This window comes from Oreochromis aureus, linkage group 4, assembly GCF_013358895.1.
Source record: "Oreochromis aureus strain Israel breed Guangdong linkage group 4, ZZ_aureus, whole genome shotgun sequence".
Taxonomy (NCBI): domain Eukaryota; kingdom Metazoa; phylum Chordata; class Actinopteri; order Cichliformes; family Cichlidae; genus Oreochromis; species Oreochromis aureus.
Window position 1 is genome coordinate 23394272 of NC_052945.1, and position 19141 is coordinate 23413412.

The 19141-nt window shown below is 39.3% G+C and overlaps 1 long non-coding RNA gene across 1 annotated transcript; it reads left to right on the forward strand.

The window, feature by feature from the left end:
* The first annotated feature begins 1844 nt into the window (after window positions 1-1844).
* On the forward strand, window positions 1845-18238 carry LOC120440091. Its single transcript, XR_005612957.1, has 4 exons — window positions 1845-1973; window positions 2738-2780; window positions 15913-16077; window positions 17594-18238. It is a non-coding gene; the product is annotated as an uncharacterized LOC120440091 (long non-coding RNA).
* The last annotated feature ends 903 nt before the right edge of the window (window positions 18239-19141 follow it).

The window sequence follows — 19141 nt, forward strand, 5'->3', positions numbered from 1 at the left end:
CATTAAAATGGAGGCTATTTAAGAGAAAAATAATAGGCCGAGCTGTGAGGAATTTCAAATACTTTTCGGACAAACAGAGAATTATTCTGGAAGGCTCCATGTTTAGCAGCATGAAATAGATCATTTGAAATTCAATTTAAATACCCCCTACCTGTTCATACCCAATGTGCAGCGGATGAAAAAGACTCCACTGTGAATTGGATGTTTATATGCATACCTGTAAATTTATTTTAAGATGAGTATTGGATGTTTCTAGGACCCCCAGCAAAGGGTAGACGCCCTGCAGCTGCCAGTGAGTGTGCAGACCACCTAATTACAATACTGTGCAAAAATCTTGAACCACCACTCATTTCTTTATATTTTGCTTCCAAGGAGTTCCAGTTCTCCATGTTTTCTGAAGGACTTTCAAAGTTTTTCTTTGGATATTGACTGCTTGTTTCTTTATTGTCAGTCGAGTCCTTGTACCTGACCAGCGGAATGTTTTCTTGTTTTTTTGTTTTCTTGTTTGTTTGTTAAGTCACCGAATACTGACCTATGAATCATTCAAGCATAAAAACCAACTCAAACACACACACATAACAGAACGTTTAGAAAAGAACCAGCTATAAATTTTATCTGTTACAAAAAATATAATTTGTTCCCATTTTTTAAGTTGAATCTATTGAAAATGCCAACAGTAACACAGTGTGACAGACATAAAATGATATTTTTGCACCAGCAAGATGATCGCCAAACAGCTGATAACTAAACACATATCTCAGCTTGGTGTGCAGTGTGTCCTTGAAGAGTCTGAGGAAACTGGGTAAGTGGAGGACAAATGGAGAAATGGCAAACCAAAAAAACTATCCAGATGAACAGTAGCCATTTTTAAGGAAGGAAAACAAGGAGAAAAGGTTGAAATTCCACAACAGCTAAACTGAAAAATAGCAGCAACAGATTTTATGTATTGATGAATCCAAATCTGATCTTTCTGCTTCTAAATGTCATCAGGTCAGGTCAGGTCAGGTCAGGGGAGAGGTGCAACAGTGTCAGTAGCCATCTGTAAAACACGGTGGAGGCTGTATCATGGGATGGTGCTGCATTTCAGTCAGTGGTGTTGGGGATCTTGTCAAAACTGATGAAATTATAAACACTGAAAAATACTATTTAGAAAATGTCTGATTAGCAAAAGCAGCGTGTGATGATCTCAACAGAGAACAGAACAAAGGGCAGAAACATCCAAAGAAGAGCTTTGAATGTCCTTTAAGAACTATTCCTGAAGACTCCTTCAAGAAATTACAAGAAAGCTGCCTTAGAGACTTCAAGCTGTGTTAAACAATACAGGTGATCATACCAAATATTGACTTTCAAGCTTGTCACAATTGTACAAACTCTGTTTTTGCCTCGTTGCCTGTATTTCCATGTATGTTTGTATATACATTTCCATAAACCGCTGCATCCATTTCCCATTTTCCTAAATTCTTTTAAACACCGACACTGATCACAAAACGTTTAAAAAAATGAGCAAGTTGACCATCAGCTCACAGCTGTAACCCACTTGTTAACTATAAATGGACAAGAAAGAGTGATAAATTAGCTAGGCAGTTAATAAGTAACTGGAGTATTTAACCAAACACAGTGATGGAAAAGTCAGACAAAATGAGCAATGATTACATGGTTGAAAGTAGAAATAATAGATGAACTTTGGCAATATATTATTATTGTTTATTAACAGAAGGAACTGGTAGGGTGGAGGTACACTTGTTAGCAATGTTGCCTCACAGCAGGAGGGTTGCTGCCTAGCTGGAGCCTTCATGTGCATGTTCTCCATGAGTCATTATTTGTTTTCAACAGGTGGGTCGGTTATTTCTCACAGTCCAGCGCACCCATGTAAGGTTAACTAAGGATTCCAAGCAGGCTGTAGCTGTGGAAGAAGGTGTGGATGTGGGTGTAAATGGTTGTTCCAGCCTCTGTTTTAACTCAACTGTAGCTGGGTAAGCAATTAAAAAAACTTACTTAACTTACAAAAATACTTGGTTAAAATGTGTGTCCGCTTATTACAAAATATGAACAAACTACTGCAGTTTTTTAAGCTTTCATTAAAAAGGTGAAAGGTTAGCACTGTTTTGGTGTTCGGCGAGTTATTCCTTGAGGTTTCATTTCTATTTACAGTGAAGGGATTCCACATGGAGTGTTAAAACAGTCTTTGAGTAACCACACTGGGAACCACACAGATTCTGTTTGTTTGTAGTGGCTGCGATGCATTTCAGCTCAGTTCACTGTGCCGTGTTAGCTTTCAGTGAGATCCAATTAAGGAGCGTTTTGCTATCATTATCATAAAAAGCTTTACAGAAACGCAGTCTTCAACAACATGCATCCCCAAATGAATGCTGGCCTGAGGATTTGGCAGCTAGTCAGATGAGACCTCACACACTTAGTCAGACAACATAAAGGTTAAAATAAAAGGACTGCATTTATTAGCCATTCAATCTATGGCAGCTCCCGAGAGCTGCTTTTCTTTGAATGGGAAAATTGTGCGTTAGATGGAACGCAAGGCCAATTATGTCAGGCTTGATAAACCCCATTAGCACAGTGTGTTATGACCTTTTCATTCCTGGCATGTGGTACTCACATAGATGGTTGTTGTTCATTTGCCATCCACTTGAGGTCCTCAGTCCATTGGCAAAAACTAGAAAAAATAACAAAACAAAGGGACATTTTATGTGAGGTTAATTGTTTCCTGTCATATTCATTCCAGTGCTCCTGGAACACAGATGTAACCTCTCTCCTAACAGGTGGAGGTAAGTTCTGTATAAGCTGTAACCCAAGGTTAAAATGTTTAAGCATGATGCTTCACCACAATGTCCAATTTTAGACTAATATCAGTTTTTGAAGCTTCTCCATAACATATCTGAAGTGCAGGGCGCCTGTGTTTCCAACTCTGGTCCTATTAGCTGTGAGATTAAGATTAAGTAAATTTTATGATTTGCAAGAAGACAGAAAAAGTGTAACAGGATTTTATTTTAATATTCCTACCACTTTAGGTAGTGGTGCTTCAGTGTAGCAATAGCACATTGTAAAGTGTGAACGTAACAATGAAAGAAAACTCATTGACCAGCACAGTACAAATGTTCACAATCTGCTCTGTTAGTTTCAGAAGAACCACATTTTTACATGCGCTCTGTGCCTGAGGGATTTTTTTTTTATTATTGGGTATTTTATTGAAGTGGGAGGAAAATGTGTAACTATTTAATTCAACTGGTGTAATACAAATGCAATGTCTGAGATATTCTGCATGTTTTTTCCTCTTTTTTTTTTTTTTTTTTTAACAGCACAACAATTTCCTCCACTGGCCTCCTCCACCCACACACACTAGCCTGTGTATTAGCACCGTGCTTTTTGTCGAAGACATTCATGAATCTAGTCTTAAACCAGGCTAGCGAGGAAAAAAAGAACAACAAGCATGAGGCATTTTTTGACTTTCTCGAGGAAAACAGATCAGAATTATTTTGATTCATTTTTGTCCAAATAAATTTCCCAGTTTTAAAGATGTATTCAGAAACTGATGCAGAGATATAAACAGTATGAGAGATATTCATATGTTTACTGAATGGCCACTTTATTAGGTGCATCTGTTCGACCACTTGTTAATACATATGTCTAGGCAGCCAATTACATGGCAGCTACTCAATGCATTTAGGCATTGAGACATGGTCAACATGACCTGCTGAAATTCAAACTGAGCATCAGAATACAGAAGAAAGATGATTTAAGCGTCTTTGAATGTAGCATGGCTGTTAGTGCCAGATAGGCTGAAACGGCTGATCTGCTGGCATTTTTCCACAAAACAAGGGAATGGCCAGAAAAAGAGAGAAATTATCCAGTAAGCAGCAGTTTTCTGAAAGAAAATGTCTTTTTTATGCCAGAGTTCAGAAGAGCTGCTTCGAGCTGACAGAAAGGGAACACTAATTGAAATAACCCCTCCTTAAAGCCAAGTCATGCAGAAGAGCATCTCGTTACAGCAGCAGAAGACCGGGTACCACTTCTGCCAGTTAAAAACAGCAAACTGAGGGGACAATTCATATGGGTTCACCAAAATTGGACAACTGAAGATTGGAAAAATGCTACTTGATCTGTTGAGTCTTGTGTTTCGGGTCAGAATTTGGTGTAAACAACATTAAACATGGATCTGTCCTGCCTTGTATCAGCAGTTCAAGCCAGTGGAGGTGTAATAGTGTGGGGGATATTTTCCTGGTACACTTTAGCCCCTTTAGTCCATCCCTTTATGACCACATTTCTGATTGCCACTTCTAGCAGGATAACACACTATGTCACAAAGATCATATCATCTACAATTAGTTTCTTCAATATAACAACTGTACTTAAATGGCCTCAACCGTCACCAGATCTCAGTCAAATAGAGCACCTGTGGTATATGGTCAGATGAGAGATTCACATCTTGGATATGCAGCCAACAGATTTGCAGCAACCGTGTAATGCTGTAAAGTCGCTGTGGACTAGAATATTTCAAGCACCCTGTTGAATCAATGCGACAAAGACTTAAAGCAGTTATTAAGGAAAATGGTGCTAGCAGTACTAGCAAGGTGCACCTAATAAGGAGTGGTGGTGCAACTGTCACATCTGTGTGCAGAATAGGGGTTATGTATTTATTTTTACCTTGACATTCCTCATACATGTAAAGTATTACATACACATGTTCACTACAGTACTTGATATGTATATAAATGCATAACAAGTACTGTAGTGAGGTTTTCATTCACAGCCTGTATATTTGCCACCTCCAGCTGTCACCTGCAAGCTTTTTTTAGCACAGTGTCAGATGTCCAGTCTATGACACATCAGTGTGGTCACACTTTGTATAGAGCCATAGCTCTATACAATCACACAGTAATGAAATACATGCCATCCATCCCCAGTAAAAACTCTACATCAGAATGTGGCAGCTTCTATTACATCCCCTAAGGTGAAAAAAAAATGAAACAGAAAAGAAATGAGGTATGATTTATTAAATCCCATGCCTCTCATCTAAGAAGAAAGATTCTTGTAGTCCATACTCGTTCAGAGAAACATCAAGCAGAGTAGGGGAACTTAAAATTTGCGGACTAAAATGCCTCTAAGACAGAAAATCATGTTACTATGTCTTGGCAGCAGGCAAAAATAATTTCATGTGAGAGGAATACATTTCAACATCAGATTAAAGAGGCTGCGGAGAATAGGAAACAGACCCAGCAGACAGTGAAACAAGATGAGAGACCAATCAGCGAGCCCACACATGCAAAACTATCCTGAAAAATACATCAGATCTCATATTCTGGCGCGATAAACAGGTATATTAGCCCTGGAAATAATACATGACTACAATTAGTGGGGCATTTGGTGCACAAACAGTGAGCAACTTTAAAGTATGCAACTGTTTTTCGACAGCCTGTTTGCCACATGCTAGTATAGGTGCACATGGAAGTATCTACAGAGCTGCAATTGCCAGAAAACATGCATTTTCTACACACTTGGCAGCCAGTTCTGACTCAGGTCTTATGATAATATACAAAGGTCTAATTAGTAAATCTTTAATGTGCTGGGCTTCTGATATAAAGACAGATTCAGGGCTCTGAACTTTGAGACACAAAATGACAAACGAGTCTCCAGACATTCGTCTCAGAATCAGTCATCTTGATGTAAGCTCCCACTGCCCTTTCATATTCAAATGAGGAGGACGCTGGAGCGTACAGTATCTGGGCAGCTGCGGGAATGTGAACCCATTCAGGAGGTTTAAAGGAGCTATGATCACCATCTCAGATTAGCCGTGTTTGCTCTTCTTACTGCATTCCAGTTCTGGAATGTCAATAGTTTATCGGACATTTTTCACCCATTAAGTCAGGAAATACCATCTTACGATCTTGCCTTCATGAGGTGTTTGTGTAGTGACTAGCTCATGGAAAATATTATATCCCTTATGCTGTTATAAGGCACAATTAAAGGCAGAGATAAAAACTACAGATTGTTGGGGATTTTTTCTCTTGTTTTTTAAATTGATGATTGAAGCCATGGCTAGCAGACGGTTAACAGTAATGACTAAAAACAGGAAAGGGAACAGCTAGTCTGCCTCTGTCCAAAGATAACAAATCACCACACATTAAAATCAATAAATAACAAGTACAGTTCCCAAATGCCAAACTAATACTTTAAATAGCTGCTTGTCAAACTCTAAAGAGAAACAGACTGTAGATTAAGCATCTGCAAAGCTTAAAATCTGAGTTTGTTCATTTGAAAATCGACTGGGACTGAACTGGTTTAAATTAACTTCCTGCTGTGATGTTTTTTAATCTTGCGTTCACATGGGGCAGAAGCATGTTTTAAGCACAGGCAGGCAGCTGGAAGGTGATTTTTCACAGCAGACATTTTGACTCGTGGCTCCAGGGAAAGCACAGGTGTATTGATGTTTCACAAAAGCAGGCCCTCCCTTAAGTAGATTGTAGTCATTACTAACGCCCCCAGGCTTTTCCCACTGTGACAAGTCAGAGTGTCTGCTGTGAAAAAGGCCCACTTGGGAAAGGTCAAGTCATGGCTGAGACACGCATACGAGGGACAGTCGCTGTTTGGTGTTTGTGGGATTTCGGAAATTATTAAAGTATCGGCGTTGTGGCATAATACCCTCAAATGCGAGTCCACGCAGCCACAGAGTGCATTTTTAGGAGCTTTTGAAAATATTTTTGTCAACATCTCTGGTGCTCGCAGCGATTCCTCTCTGTTTTACTATATTTGAAGTGTGCATGCTTCAACTATGATGATGATGCTTCCCTTTTTTGCATGTGATTCCTTGCATTGCAGCTCATTAAACTCACTTTCATAAAGATGTCCCCATGCTCAATATTGCTTAAAGCACGTAATGTAACCTGTGTCAACCTTTGTTCTTCTATAGAGCAGAGCATGTAGGAGGCAATATTCAGTCATGTGTTCTGATTGTCTCAGCTTTATTAAGCCTCTTTTTTTAAATTAATTACTGCTATGAGACCATTCTGTGTTGCCAGAATTAACTTGGTGTCACATGATCGTTGTGACATGTACTTAGTAATTTCTCAAAGTGGCTATAACGGCTGCATCAATTCAGAAAGCTCTAACAACTTAAATTAGATCAATTAAGGCCAATCAAAGTAAGACATTGTAGCAGGTAGCGTGACAGTTATGTTCCAGACTGAATATCTGTTCATGCCGGTCTGATCCATGCACCAAGACTTGGTAGCAAGCTTGATATCACACAAAGAAACACACTCATACACACTCCCTTCCTCTTTTTGGTTCTACTTAGTTTTAGGGATAAAAGAAGAAGAAAATCAGTAATTATAAAGTTTCTACATGTAAAGGTTTTGCAACTCAGAAAACAGTGATTTACTTTTACTCTGTCATGCTGTGAAATTACTTTTATGTAGCTTAAATCAATTGAATAATCATCTTTCTATAGTACCAATATTTTATTATAATCATGGTTTTCTTAGTTTCTCTCTTAAAAAATAATTGGTAGTGACAGAAAATGAAGCGTCTGTCCAAAGATTCTGCGAAAGAAGACCCAGAGACGTTTCATGGGATTCACTCTTGCTGCTTTCATCTCATTTGTAAAGATCAGAAAAACAGATCACACACAGAGGTCAGCTTGTGTCCCACGAGGACCTGCACAAACAAACGCAGCACTTTCTGTGATACAACCCATAACTGAGTCATGGATTAATCCAAAGCAGCAACCAGGATCTTGTGGGAATTGATTAGCCGAGTGTTGAATCATTTATCAAACACCATCTTACGCCTGCTCTTAGTGTACCGTGGTACACATCTGAAGCTTTTCAGGCAGAAAGAACGTCTTTAATCATGAGTAAACATCTTAATGATTTACCACACAGGATGTGCATGTTGGCGCAACGCCACTTGCCGCTTAGAGACATCATCCATGACAGGGCTCGTGGAAGGCTCACAGAAACACTCTGCAGGAAAATCTGCTGTAGAAAGCAAACTAAATGATTTGTACTGTTATTTAGACTTAAAACTGCTATTTACAACCTTTTTAATAAACTTTGTTTGAGCACAGCGATTGTCCAATCACAGCCTGACATCCGTGACTTGGTACAAAGACCTATGAGGGGTCTCTTCATGCTTAATGTTTATGTGGATCTCTAAGGAGAGAGTGTTTTTCCCCCGATTACTAATAAATTGTAACTGACTGGGTGACATTTATATATTATATATATAATAATGTGTTATGGGTGTCACTGTGGTCAGAAGTAGTAAAGTTTAGTAGTGTACCAAAAATGAAAAAGTACTGTTGGAGTCACTGGCTTTTTCAGTGTGTCACTGAACATAAAAGTCATAATTCTTCTTCAGTAGCTTAAAACTGCAGAAGTCGTAGCCCAGAATCATGCACATTCTAGATTAGTGGTGTCAAACATAAAGCCTGGGGGCCAAAATCGTCCTGGCAAGGACTCCAATCAGGCCTGCTGGACGGCTTTGGAAAATATGAAGGACGGCATACATTTTTTGGCTTTTAACTCTATTTTTTATAAGTTTTACAGCTTTTGCTTCTGATAAAGTCCTCCTTCACAGCCGGTCATACAACACCAAAGTGGTTAATTAACAAAAACGTTATGTTTTATAAATACAGGACCGTGTGGACAGTGAGCTACCAGAGGTTTTTCCTGCAATTTTACACATTTGTCATGTAGAAAAGGGAGATGTGCTTGTTTAATCGCAGTTTTTTTTTTTTATCTTATATTAAGATATCCCAGGGATTAAATGTGCAGTTAAGCTTCTTTACATTGACAGAATGTGCAGTTTCACTCATTCAGCGCACTCACGATCAAAGTGGGTTGTACCAGTGACTGATGAATGCTAGGCGTGAAGTTTGAAAGATGGCAAAGATCAGGTCATGAGTGAGAAATGAGATGATGAAAATGAATGCTTAGGCTGGTTTGGGCAATTGTGGAGGTGAGCTGAGATTATATATCATAGCTCATTCTTCTGTTCTAACATGTTCACCAGCTAAGATAGAATCAGACCCAGCTTATTTCTTTGAATTTCTCTTTTTGTGCACTTGGGCATTTTTGGCCAGTATGACCCGTTTAAGTGCAAGTATTCATTGACTGCTAACTTAATTTTCCTGCTTCAGGGACAAACAACGTTTAAACACTGGCATGGCACTTTAACTATTTCTGCTGCTGATTGCTGCGACGCTCTCTATCTTCATCTCTTCCCCAGCCCTCTCACCTCCCGCATCAATCCGAAGTTTATTTAATAATTCATGAGGACACGCAGCGTGCCGGCTGTAAAACTGCGAGACACCTTTGATCCTCCTGAAAACTTTTACATCAAGGTCCTACCAACACTGATCCAAGAAAACATGTTTTTCGATGATTTCCCGTTTGAGAGCTCTCGCCTTTTCCTGTGTATCTCTGTATGGTCTTTGTAGAGTACTTCGAAGTTGTCCACAGAAGCACCAATAAAAACTTGAATATATTCGCATTGCCTTTTTTCCCCTTCTGTCATTTCTCTTATCTATTGCCACCCTGGTTTTTAATCCTGCAGCCTACTTTTCAATCATCTGTCTTCTCGTCTATATCTTCTTTCCATTTGATTCATTTTCTCTGCAGGGTGGTCAGTCTTTTTCCACTTTTTCCCCCCTATGCCTAATTCCTCTCACACCTTCTCAATCACTTCTATTACAGCTTGACAGTCCAATCAGACAGCAGGGTCATGAGGGCGGATTCGCTGTCTATAAGGAATGAGGATCTTTCTCTCTCATTGCCTCCCTTTGCTCTTTCCACCTACCTTTTTTTGTCAGGACTGAATGTATGCAGTCACAGAGGCTCTCAAATCAAGCAAAAAGATGTTCCACAGACAGCCAGCTCTGCTCTTCAGTCAAAAGTTGCCACTTTTCCACACCCTAGCTGAGGATCTATGAAGAATTGGTTCCTTTATCTCTAGTTAGCTTTAGATGCAGATCTATAAATCCAGCGACAGAGTGGCTTTCGGTATTGTACGGAGGCTGCGGCCTGGAAGTCTGTGCCTGCAATTGCCAGCTGGCAGTTCAAGCCAGGATGACTCAGTAACTGAGAATGACTGTGGAGTATCCTCTCGACTCGTCATTGTGCACTACGCTGCTACTCAGGACATGCATTACTGAAAAAATACATAGAGATATGTCAAATGTGAAATGTGATTTACTCTAAGAGGGTGGAATTTCCTGCAGAACGAGGCACAGCCTGCAGGCCATAACTCTGTCAGCAGGAGGTTGGAAATGTAGAAAATATCAACACGCAAATGTGAAAAAGGATTTGCGACACACGCCTCCCCTCATCTAGGAGAAAAAAAGACACATCTGCATTTTCAGCTTGACTTTAAATTTCTGTAAGGTCGACAAACTGACTTTAAAACAAATGATGGCACAGCTTAATACGTACGATGGGAAAGTCAAACATTTAGGGGGAAAAAAGCTTGGCAAACTTGGCTGTAACAAAAGTATCCAACACCTACAAGCCCTCAAAATAACATGTCATATCTAATTTCTCCCATTCAAGACTAAAGAAGACTATATTGTTGTTGTATTGGAGTGCAAATACAATGATACTGGCTAGGCATCCCTTGATCCTATGGACGAAAAATAAAAACAGGTATAAGGTGCATCCATAAAGCCTTATTTCAAAAAGGATTAAATGAATTTTTCACCTCAAAATTCTACATGCACAAACCCATAATGACAAAATAAAAAACATTAGATTGAAATTGTTGCAAATTTATTACAAACAATGAACAAAATATAACATATACATAAATATTCACAGACCTTGCTGATGCACTTTTGGCAGCAATTACAGCCTCAAGTCTTTTTGAGAATATGTTACAAGCTAAGCACAACTATTTCTGGCCTGTTCTTATCTTTGCAGAACCTCTACAGCTCCATCGAGTTGGATGTGCACAGCGATTTTCAGATCTCTCCAGAGACGTTCAGTGAGGTTCAAGTTGGGACTCTGACAGGGCCGGTCAAGGACATTCACAGACTGTGCCCAAAGCCCCTCGTTTGTTATCTTGGCTGTATGCTTAGGGTTGTTGTCCTGTGGAAAGATGAACCTTTGTCCCAGTTCAAGGTCCAGAGCACTCTGGAGCAGGTTATCATCAAGGATGTCTCTTTACATTGCTGCTTTCATCTTTTCCTTGGACCTAACTAATTTATCAGTTTTTGCCCCTGAAAAACATCCACATAGCATGATGCTGCCACCACCGTGCTTCACTGTAGGGATGGTACTGCCCTGGTGATGTCTTTATGTCTTTAGTACTTGATTTCCTCCAGACATGATTCAGGACAAAGAGTTTTATCTTTGTTTCATCAAACCAGGGAACTCTCACGGTCTGAGAGTCCTTCAACCCACATGGGCAAACTCCATGTGGGTTGTCGTTTGCTTTTTACTGAGGAGTGGCTTCCATCTGATTACTCTACTATACAGGCCTGATTGATGGAGTCCTACAGAAATGGTTTTCCTTCTGGAAGGTTCTCCTCTCTCTGGAGAGCAACACTGGGGCTCTACCACAATCTCTCAGATCAGCCAGGCAGCCAACTCTAGGAAGAGTTGGCGCAGTACAGCAGTACCATACAGTGATGAACAGTTTCAGGAAAAGGGAGATCTTGTGAAAGTCTGCCCAGCCTTTTTAAACATAGATGGCAGTGGAGGTGTGTGCAGACCAGGAGATGGCCTCAGTGATGTTCAACCCCAGATATCAGAAGCTGGGGACTCTCTGTGCACCTCTTTTCTTCATGAAATCTACCACAATCTCCTTTGTCTTATGTTTAGGATGAGATTGCTGGTAAGACACCATGCTGCCAGGTTTAGCACCTCCTCACTGTATGCAGTCTCATTATAGTTGGTTAATCAAACCAATGACTGTTGTGTCGTCCATTATTTTGAGCATACATCCACCCTTTAAAAGTACCTTATGTTTGCAGATGTATGGTTTTAGAAAAATACATATAAAAATCTTTACAAATGTTCAGGCAGATCGATTTCTAGTGCTAGACAATCAATAATAATTATGCCACTTCTGACTCAAACTGCCTCAACAGTGCGTAACCTTTGGTGAACTTTCTAGCGAACCATGAAAGAGTTTTAACACCATCTGTGGGCAACACTGCAGATCAAATTTGAAGCGTATCCTGTTTTAATTATAGTGTGTGTTCTGGTTTGGCTGTACTGGAGGGTGTGAAGCTGAAAAATCAACATGAGTCTGTTTGCTTCAATACTTTCTCTCTTTGCACTTTCTAGTTCTCATATCTCCAAGGCCCCAGTTAAAATGAGGTCTGCTTTATTGTGGTAGACAATGAACTTCGCTATATAGCAGCAGACCAATTTTAAAATAGTAAGCAATGTGCTAGTAAAAGACAACATACAGTTGTGGTCAAAGGTTTACATAAACTCATCGTGCACATGAATGTCATGGCAATTTTGGGCTCTTAATGATTTCTTTTTCCAGAGTGGAATTATTCTACAGCATGAATCTTTAACAACTTTGAAATTCAACAATTGGATGCACAAGTTTGAATTTATTTTGGTTTACCTCCAAAAATATACATACAGGGTCAAAATGTTACATATGTTACATTAAGGTAAAAGCAAGTTAGCAAGTTGCTTTTGGCTTTCATCAGCCAACCACTAGAATAATTCTGGCTGTATATTTGACCAGTCTTCTTGACATAACTGGCAGATTTAATTTACACTGATTTACATTACATTGGTTTCCTTACATTACATTGGCACAAACCTAGCTTTTAAGCATAGACCACACATTTTTAGTATGGTTGAGGTCAGGGCTCTGGGAAGGCCTTTGCAGCAGCTTAATGTTAGCCTGTTTTGTCTGTTTCGAAAGTATTTCAAAATAATGTGTTTGGGATCATTGTCCTGTTGAAACACCTAGTGGTGCCCAAGTTTCATCCATCTAGTTGTTGATTTGAGATGAAGTTTGGTGGTAGAAGACTTTGGTGGTAGTCCACCTTTACCACTACCTGTACAACAACCCCGCCACAATGTTGGTACAATGTTCTTAGGTTTTAAAGCGTCAGCTTTACTCCTCCAAGCATACATCTTATCTTTGTGTCCAAAAAGCTCAATCTTTGTTTTGTTTGATCATAACACTTTTCTCCAGGAGGCATTAGGTTTGTCCATGTGGACGGCTGCAAATCTCAGTCAAGCTTGAATGTGTGGATTTTGGAACAGGGGCTTCTTTCTTGGTTTCATGGAGATTTAAAACTTCACAGCTGTGAAGAGACACTGGTGTATCAGCATTTTCCAGTTCATGGCAGGCTTGAGCCTTGGTGAATTTTTAACTAATTTCCTCTCATCTGAGGGTGACAGTTTGGGTCTTCTTCCAGGACATGGCAAAGTATTGACACATCTGAATAACTTGTAACTTCGAACAGTAGTTTGTATTGATGATGTTAGAGTCTGCAGTTGCTTAGGAATGGCCCATAGAGCTTCTGGACTGACCTTCCCCAAAACCCTGACCTCAATCTTATTGAAAATTTGCATGCCATGTTTAAAAGCCAAGTTGATTTGTGACTGTATGTAAACACCATAATATACAAAAGCTTTGTTTTTTTTGCTAGCTCCGAGTAGATGATCAGGAGTTAAGCAACCAAAACTGGCACAAAGGTGCACCTTTGCTCCCTGAAGGTTCATATATATTTGCAACCACATACCCTAAAAATGAGCTAACATAGCGCACATAATCCACAAAGTGTTCATCGTGCACCTATAACACCTTAATTTGGCTTGATATGGCATTATCATGTCTCATAGCAACCCTGTAACAATGGACTAAATCCACAAATCAAACAATACTGTAATCAGTCATTTTTAATAGCTGATAGACCACTTAGTTGTTATTCAGTTGTGATGAACAAGTTGAAAACAAAAGGTTGAAATGAAGGAAAGCAAATAGACTGAAAAGTATGTAAATTTATAAACCCACAGAGGACATTCTCCACCAAAGGCAGTTCACTGTTTCCGAAGTTATCTGCATCTGCACCAAACTGAATGGATTCTTAAACAATGTGTCACTTCTGAGGTAGATTTTGTGTAATCATGCTCAAAGACAAAGAAGGCAGTGACCAGATACCACTGGCTCGGTTCTCACTGTGGCAGAGATACTGTCTGCAGTGACTGCTGGAGAGGTATCCTCTAACAAAACTACATTTGAAAATCATTTTTTCATACATATTGGTGACCAGAAACAGTACAGTTCATCTGCCAAGTGATCTGTTTGTCTCTCAGCAAGAATACACAAAAACTATCAGATCAAAATTTTTAGAACTTGTTGGAGACGTGGGGTCTGGCAAATCGGTGAACCGATAAAACTTTGATGTGGTTCACCGTCTTTAACGTTATGTGACTGGACGCTGGCTTTGAAGGAGGACGAGTACTTTGAGTGCTGTTCTAGTTTAGATCGCAATCTGACTAATATTTCTTTCAGTCTGTCACGTTCTATTAAGTACACTCTCTATGAGAGTGTCAGTTTTTCACACCTATTGTTATAGAGAAAGATATCCACATATAGCGTGCACACACGGGGGCGCAGAACCATTATGTGTGATACATTTATCTTTGTGGGAGGCAGCGGTGAAGCAGCATGAACAGAAGGCAGCATAGTCCCCACTCCATCACCCATACTAAAAAGATACCGGCTGAAGAGAGAGAGAGACAGAGAGGGGAAGAGAGCTGTTTGAAAAACAGTATCAAAACTACAGCAATGTTAAGGATGGGAATTGGTCATGGAGAAATTTTCTTTAAAAAAAATAGGGTGAGGAAATAAGAAAAAAGGAACCATTTCAATTTTGAGGAAGGGATGATGGTGGTTTCAAAAGAGGCAGAGGAGAAAGAGAAACCTGTGTAAATTGAGAAGCACTAGAAAAAGATGAAACGAAGAGGAGTTGAAGAGAATAAGGGAGCAGCGAGGGGCACTGGTGAGGAGCTGAGCGTGAAGCGGGACGAATGAAGATGCCTGCGGTGTGTTGAGAAAACTTATTAATCCTAGTCTGTGTGATCTCTCTCTTTGAAAAAGGTGGCCTGCCACACCATGAATCATATAGTGACGTGTAAAAGTTGGTCCGTTGCTAAAACTGCTGCTTAAAGAGCTAAAACATACTGAACATATGTAGGAGATTTTATGCGATTCTTAATGATGAGAGATCTGGACTAACGTGTTCACTTTGGCCACAGTGTCACCGTCTTGGAGGAGTGGAGCTGGGAGTGAAATACTCAGAAATCACGGGAAATGCTGCACTGACCTGTTTTTTTAAATCACAACCTTGAGAATTTCCCAACTGCGGCATCCTAAATCTGGAATATTTATCTTCAAAACATTTTTAGAAGACTGTTGTTCCAGATTTGGGTGAGATTTACACTTGGAAGCAAAACAGTTTGGACAATGTTGGACTGTCTTAGCTGAAGCATCTCTGTGCCGTTTGGCAGCTGGGGATACTGCCAATGGAAATCAGGGTATCATACTTAGCCTCGTATCCAATGTTTGGATACGAGGAGGCTGTTCTCATCAGCTTTTAACTTCCAGGATGAACTGCAGTCAGCACATTTAACTAATAAGTTTGCTCTCTCAATAACTTAAACAAAAAGTCTTACCAAAATCACTTAACATAACAATTATAGCTTGCTGGCCACAGCTGGATAAAGAAATTATGTTTCAAGATTATTTAGCTATAGGCAGCAGGAGCTTAAAAAGCCTGGCTTTTTGAGCTGGCATTCTATCTTAACCAAACTGTGTGCATATATTCATCAAAACTTGCAAGCTGTCTGAAGTGCACAATTTAAATCTCGGTAAAGTTGTAAAACGCAGCCTTGAAATAGATTTTCTTTCCTTCTTTGGCTACAGAGGGGCTTCGCACAGCTGAGCTTGGAGCTTGCAGGCCTTCTTTCTGGAACACGGCAGCAGCACACAGGCTATTTTGCCTGAGGCCTGACGTCAACGGGTCTTCAAGACAAAACACGTGTGAAAGAAGCACATTTTATCTGCAAGATGTCAGCCCGTCATTGCGTGGTTTGTGCAAAATCCGTTTCTTGCTGTGGCAGTTCTTTCTTCCTGGAAAATTAGGGATATTTTTTAAGTGGTGAAAAGGAGAAAAAGAGAGCTGAATAGAACAGCACTTAAAGGTGGGTGCAGCTTTGTAGGGTTACCTCGGAAAAAAATACCATCTAAAAAAAAGCCTCTGAAGTGTTACATTTATATTCTTTATACGCGAGTTTAAGTCTAAGAGGTTTTTGTTCAACACTCCATTTCTTGCCATAAAAGTCCTAAAAGATTCAAAGCCTTCCTGACTGCTCTTGCCACACACATATAATTTTCATCCTGTGGTTTCGGAGGATCAAGAGAAATTTCAATATTAGTTTAGAGATTATAAATTGGAGAGGAGAAATGGGCACATTGTGAAATGGTCCTTACTATCAGTCAAAGAAACACTAGCGCCGTCATTAAATGAAAACTGGCAAATTCTAGCTCTGTCTTCAGAGGATTCTCATTAAAATCCTCTTATCATAGTGAAGGGTTTCAGCTTCAGTGGAGCAGCGGCTCACATGATAATGACTTCAGTGACATTGCAGCCATTCTGTGCATATTAAAATGTCCATCTGTAAAGGTGATTTTAAATAGCTCTGAATATTCAACTTCACTTAGTAGTTTCATAAATCTCACACAAACAAAACCAAAAAGGGAGAAAATGCAATACAATTTTTTTTTAAAAAAAAGAAAGAAAAGAAAAACACTTGGAAAGTTTTAGCATTGATCATAAAATATTGCTACAAATTTTCCTGTGAAGTGTCAGTGCCCAGGAGAGCAGTCTACATGAGGTTAGAATAGATCATTTTTAAATGTTAACAAGATCGACTAAAGTGTTGAAGAGTCTTTAAAGCTGAAGTTACAGAGAGCTGCTTAGATGGGAGGTGGGAGAACCGATCCAAATATCCATAGTATCAACCAACATACCAACACAGGTATCGGTATAGGAGGTTAATAGAATCAATACTTTCCGTCTGTCCTCTAAGTTCAGTGTGTAGTCCACTGAATTGTCTTAAACAATTTGATTGTAAATGGAAAAAAATACCTCAAAACATGCACTATGAGCAGTACTGACCCTGAATTTACTTGGTATGAGATCAACACAAAGAACTGCAGACTCACACAGCACTTATTGGTGCTAGCGCCCTATGAAAGTGTGCTAACGTTGGTAAAGAAATAAAGGAAAAATGCTAACATTACTGTCAGTAGTATAATAATGACTGTAAAACAAAATCATTAATGTGCACTATAATGACCACTGGCCCAAAATTGAGTGATCACCTATGTGTGCTAACATGGAGATTCATTGTTGAAGGCATTCTATAAACTACAGCCACCATAAACCACACTGAAGTATTTTAGACAGGACAGGGAAAAAAACAAATACAAAAAACGTCCAGCCTCGGGGATGATCAGTTAATAACCGTTAGCGTTTCATTTGGTGTTTTTCTATCCCAGTATGCTTATACTGCACTGGCATTGTGTTTGTTTCATTTTTCAGAATGACAATGAGTCAGTTCTGAGAAGATCCCCAACACCGCTGACTGAAATGGATCCACAATCCATGACACAGCCTCCGCTGTGTTTTACAGATGGCTACAGACATGCACTGTTGTACTTACCTCTTGACCTACTCTGTATATATTGGCAACAGATTTCCAGTCCAGTCCTTGTGTAATTCGGCATACATCAGCATTTTCTGTGTCAGGTCCCTGCTGGAGTTTCATGTCCTTTCTTAATGACATACCTTTGCATACTGTTCATACTTTGATTTAGGCTCGAAACATCTTCTTTTGTCCTGCGCTTGTCAATTTTCGCTCGACACGCTGCACATCATGTTGAAATATGCCAAGTTTTCAACTAATATTGTTTTAGAAATCACCTTGTTGGTGCAAGAATACAATTTTTAAGCCTATCAAACTGTTTGCACCAAACTTTTTTATAGAAATGGGAACAATTCTGTGTTTTTGCAACAGTATTTTAGTTACTTATTTTTTGCTTGAATAATTCATAGGTCAGTATTAATTGGCTGAAAAAAGCAGAACAAAAAAAAATAAAACCATTCCTGTGAAAATGTTTAGGTACGAGGACTGGACTGGACGGCCTTCAGAAAACCTGAAAAACTGTACTTCCAGACCCCTTTAAAAAATTGAAATAAATAAAGAAATAAATACTGCCTCATGGTATACAGCATATTTTCTCCCTCATTCTGGAAAAAGTACTTAAAGAGAAGTGTGTGGGAAACACAACTGTTCTTCTTCACTGTGCCATGCTGTGAAATTTGAAATACTTTATAGTCTGTACATATAGGCTCTTTTTATATATTTTTTTCTAGATGAAGATATTTTCTTTAACAGCAGAAGCAAATGTAAAAAAGATGATAGTAGATAGCAGCATTACAGTGAGTGATGTATGTTAGCAGGAGATAAAATCACTGATTTGCCAGTCTGCCAAGATACAATATCATATTGCATATGAATATCACTCTTGAATAATGTGTCCCATTACTGCTGACATAATTTAAATATTTAAAATCTGATGCAGTTTCCCATACGCTCTCGATAAAATCCATCTTTCCATCATCGCCAGCCTAGTCTACATATATCTATATATACACACACACACACACTGAAAGAGTGTCTGGCCCCTGTAATCATTCAGCCAGTTCACTCTGGCTATGACAAGCTTTCGTTATTCAGTTGTAATGGAAGAGGAGGAGGTCAGTCTCCACAGTAACATGAGGCTGCAGTTAAATCAAGTAGGTACATAATCTTGCTAAATCGTTTCGTTATAAAAAAAAAACCCTCCTGCACCTGCTATGCATAAAATAGTGTTGAAAAGGTAAGGAGGAAATTTTGTGGTGAAAACTGTAGATTTTCTGCACCTTTAGCAGGAAAGGAGTGATTTCATAGGCAGTGTGAGCTGGAGAATAAATACGGTTACCAAATGAACACTATTCTGATACGACCTGGTAACAATATTAAACCCTTTCCATGAGTGATATAGAAGCATATTGTAAAATGTGTCTTGGGTTGGGAAGCTGTGTTTT